Genomic DNA, 4,651 nt, shown 5'->3' on the forward strand with positions numbered 1-4,651 from the left:
AGTTGATTTAAATGGAGTTCAGACACTTCATGTCTCTCTGGTATGCAACAGTTAGTCTTCAGAATGTGATTACTCGTCTGTCTTGCTGCGTGACTTTGTTTCTCCTTCTTCCTCTTTGTCTTCCACTTATTTTTTTTTCTCAGTGAGCCCCTTAATTACTCTACCTTTCCTTTTTATATGGGGGTCACTTAGTATTGGTAGAAACCAGCCAGAGGTGTAGGCTACATATAGGTTGGAGGACGTGAGACAACTGTAGCTTTGCCACTCCTTTCCATAACTTTCCTTGATTGCTTGTCCTTTCCATTCTTATTCCCTCTTATTGTTGACTTCTGTGAAGTGAAGGGAGCACCCTTCTTGCTTTCTCATATTATTTTGAGACGTTCTGATTTGTCTCTTCATTCTACATCCCATACACATTTGTTTCTTTCATTTTGAAAGGTTTATCCAAGACATGCAAACAAAGCCAAAGCAGGTGAATATAATTTATCCTTGATACCTTTCAACTTTTCTGAAACAAGGCAATTGGATGAAATCACCGAGACACTGATATCTTTAAAAAAACTTTTCAGACCAAGAAATGTAATCCTCTTTCTCACTGCTACAGAAGCTAACAAGTGCCAGTTTGAGGAAGTGATTTCTTCCTCTGCTAGGTACTTTACCTGTGTGAAACCCCTTCACATTATATATAATACCAGGCTTTTCTTTCTCACTTGACTGTTCAGTTTAAAAGTACCAAAAGAAAACCTGACTTCTGTTTTTTGTGAATTCTTACATTTTGCCTTGAATGTAAAACGTCACTTCTGCATTCTATCTAATTTTAACTGAGGTATGTCACCTTCAGGGACATATTCGAGGATAAAAGCTTCAGTCGCCTTTCATCCTGTTGGTTAAGCAAGTGCAATTTTGTCATTTACATTCATTCTTGCCTTGAGCTACAGGTGAACAAATTATCATAGTCATTTTACTACACTTTGTTTTTAACTTGTATGAATTAGGGGAAAAGTTAGAATTTCAAACATTACCACGTGATGCTATAGCACCTCAGTTTGTGGAGCATTTTCCAGCGTACGTTGTGTTGGATCCTTAATCTGAAACCTGTAAGTTAACTTTGAAAAGAGCTTAAGGAGTAACTAATTTTAAGGGTGAATCTCAGTTGCTGATATCAAACTCAACACAAGTTTTGCATACCAAATGTTGGAAACAGTTTAGAATTCATTGAGAGCTGCTTTCAAGGGCTACCAAAGCAGCTTGGTCTTGACTGACCTTGTTCCATTATCCTTCAGTGTATTCCAAATAGATCATCAAATATTCAGCTGTAGCTAGAAACACGACACTGGAATTACTCGGCAAGTCTAGCAGAGAAAGAAACACTTCATGTTTCGGGCCAGTGACCTTTCATCAGAACCCAAGTTGACCTGAAACATTGATTCAATTATTTCTATTTCTCACTCTTCAGAGAGATAGCCAAGTCACCTGCTGAGTATTTCCACCACAGTGATTTATGTGGTTTCCCATACTCAAAGCAGTTTGGTTTTGTACCAGTTTATAGACTTCATTGTCTAAGATGCCCTTAAAGATTAGGTGAATTGGCCATGCTAAATTGCCCATAGTATTAGGTGGATTAGTCAGGGGTAAATATAGGGGGGCTGGGTTTCTCTTCGGAGGGTTGGTGTGGACTTGTTGGGCTGAAGGGCCTATTTCCACACTATAGGTAATCTAATCTAAACTACTGACCAGCCAACTTTGCCCTTCATTCTTACCATATTATCCAATTTTGTTTACTCTTCAAACCTGGCATCATTTTTCAGTTTAAAATAAAACTATCCCCTGATCCCACCATCCATGCAAATGACTGCTTCTTAACCAGCTTTGTAGTTATCTTCCTGATTCTTGAATATGTTGTCATTTCTAAAATGTTTTCATCGTTGTTGGAATTCCATGATTTTAATCCCTTATAGCAGGTTTCTCAAAGTCATAAATAACATCTGAGAGATTGTGACGAAGTTAACCTATTCCTACACTCTCTCTTCTCCCTATCTGCAATCTTTGACATTCTTAACCATAGTGTAACATTTGTCCACTATTGTCTAGTTGGGAGCAGCTGCTCTCTCCTAGTTCTATTCGTATATACTTAATTGTGACCAGCAGTCACTTGCAGTGGCTCCTCTGCTTGCTTTCTCAGCTTGAATGTCCCCTGAAGATTTATTTGACTCCTCCCTATTTCTCATCTATATGATCCTCAGTAAAATCATTTTAAAAACACTTTTTCAGCTGATGACATCTAGTTCTATCCCTCATCAACCCCCCTCAAACTTTTTACTGTCTAAATTTTGGTATGTTCAAAATTCAGTACTAGGTGAGTAGAAATTTCTGCTGATTATATATTGAGAAATCTGTCTTTGGTCCTTGCTGTAAAATTGTTCCCTAGTTGCTATTTCCCTTCACCTGACAACAGCATACTGAATCAGACATTTGGCAACCTTGGTGTCTTGTTTGAACATCCATCTCCAACTCTTAACATTTTCCAACAACACCTCAGCTAGTTGATGTGCTAACATCTTTGACAATACCTTTATTACCTTTACACTTAACTCTTTCACTCCTGATCAGTTTCTCTTGTAAATTTATTGTCCAAAACACTGCTGCAACTATTGCAACTCATGTTACAGTCATATTCATCCATCAACCCTGTTCTCATTGATCCTATATCAACTCCTGGCTAAATCTCTTATGAATTTAAATTCTCATTCCTCTACAGCCTTGTTTCCTGTCTCTAATCTCTTAAGGTTGCAGACATTGCTGCCATTAAGTTGAGACATGAACATTTGCTAGCGACATACTTAGTTTATGTAACAAACCCAATTATAGCTTAAATTGTGGGGTGATGGGACAGATGTCAGAGGTAGTTTCTTTACTCAGTAGTAGGGGCATGGAACACCCTGCCTGCAACAGTAGTAGACTCGCCAACTTAAGGGAATTTTAAATGGTCATTGGATAGACATATGGATGAAAATAGAATAGTGTAGGAACGATAGGCTTCAGATTGATTTTTACATGTCGGTGCAACATAGAGGGCTGAAGGGCTTGTACTGCGCTGTAATGTTCTATAGATATCAACTGGTCAATGTTGTCTAATGCATACTGAGACTAATTGGTAAATCTGTCCTTGGCTTTTATAAAAGAGGTTTTAAAGAACTTCAAATATGCTTCTAAGTTAGGTTTCCGGAGATTGTATTAAGGTTTTTAAAGAAAATCTAAACAGCCTTTTGCAATGATTCTTGGTGTCTAATATATCACAACTGAATTTGTGCATATGTTTTGGCTAGGAGAATTTCAGCCAACACTAGAACTAATGAGCAGTTTGAGGAAGTGATAGAAAAGATGAGCACTTATACAATGACTTCCGTGACTACAGATGTCTCAAAGTACTTTAAAGCTAATTAAGTACTTTATTGTGCAGTAGACATTGTAGCAGGCTGTCATCGGCAGTCCTGTAAGTGATCTGATTTATTTTTCATTGAAGGCTAAATATTTTGGTCAGTATACTGAAAGTAACTCCCCTGTTCTTTGAACAGTGCTAGGGGATCTTTAACATCTAGCTGTGATAGCAGAAGCGGCTGTGGTTTAACATTTCTAAAAGATGGCACTTCCGGTGGTGCAACACTCACTCAGTATTGTAGTTGCATGCAAACCATGAGTTTTGTGCTGTGGCCCTGAAGTGAGACTTGAACTTCAAACCCTCTGAGTCAGCCAAGAAAACATGAGGCCAATCAGCCCTAAAACCTGTTTTTAAGATCATACATAATTGCTACCTTAATTCCATCTCTTTTCAATGCCATCTTTTGGCAAGGGTTCAGATTTCAGTTGCCTTGTTTGAAGTGTTCACATCAGCTCTGGCCCAGCTCTAATTTGAAGGTTCTGAGGTCTTGTGATGAATTGGTATTGCTGTAACTGTATATTGATGTGGATTTTTTTTTTCTCTCCCTTCACCTCCCAATTCCAACATCTGTTCCACAGGTACCAGCTGAGTTCTCTGGCCTGCTTAAACAATTCACCTTACTATGGTGAGATCAGGCTATTTTGGGCAAGACAATTCCTACTCACATCCTGCCTGCCCCCACTCCCATTTAAAATCCCTGTAAACTTGCACCACATAGAATCAGTTACTGCATTTTGATTAATTCTGTTTCTCTCATCGCAACCCATCTGTGGTGATCATCTGGATTCTCTGACCAGGGCAGGGAAACTGTAGCTATTTGCAAAAGTAATACGCTCCAGCTGTAACTGGACAGTCAGTTTGGTTAAGCCACCTGTCATGCACCCTGTCTGTGTAGCTAAGCGTCTGTATTCTGAAGTAGAGATCATTCTACACTACGTTTTTGTAATTTCATTTACTCTAATAAATGGTTCATGTGTAGGAAAGAAACTGAGAACTTCCTATTTGGGTATATCGTTTTCATAAAAACTTAAACTGAGCAATACAGCTGTTTCCTCAAGCTGCTTAGTTTTTGGATGATGCAAATGGGTAGAGATAATTAAATGATAATCGGGCACCAGATATGCAAAGTTCTGTAAATAATATGCCACCCTTTTCCTGATATTGTGTGTCAGAAATGAGTTAGAACAATTTAAAATTCAAATCAAGATTGCA

The sequence above is a fragment of the Chiloscyllium plagiosum genome, unplaced genomic scaffold (assembly GCF_037043375.1).
Source record: "Chiloscyllium plagiosum isolate Xiang-an unplaced genomic scaffold, Cpla_swu_hap1 HiC_scaffold_30, whole genome shotgun sequence".
Classification (NCBI taxonomy): domain Eukaryota; kingdom Metazoa; phylum Chordata; class Chondrichthyes; order Orectolobiformes; family Hemiscylliidae; genus Chiloscyllium; species Chiloscyllium plagiosum.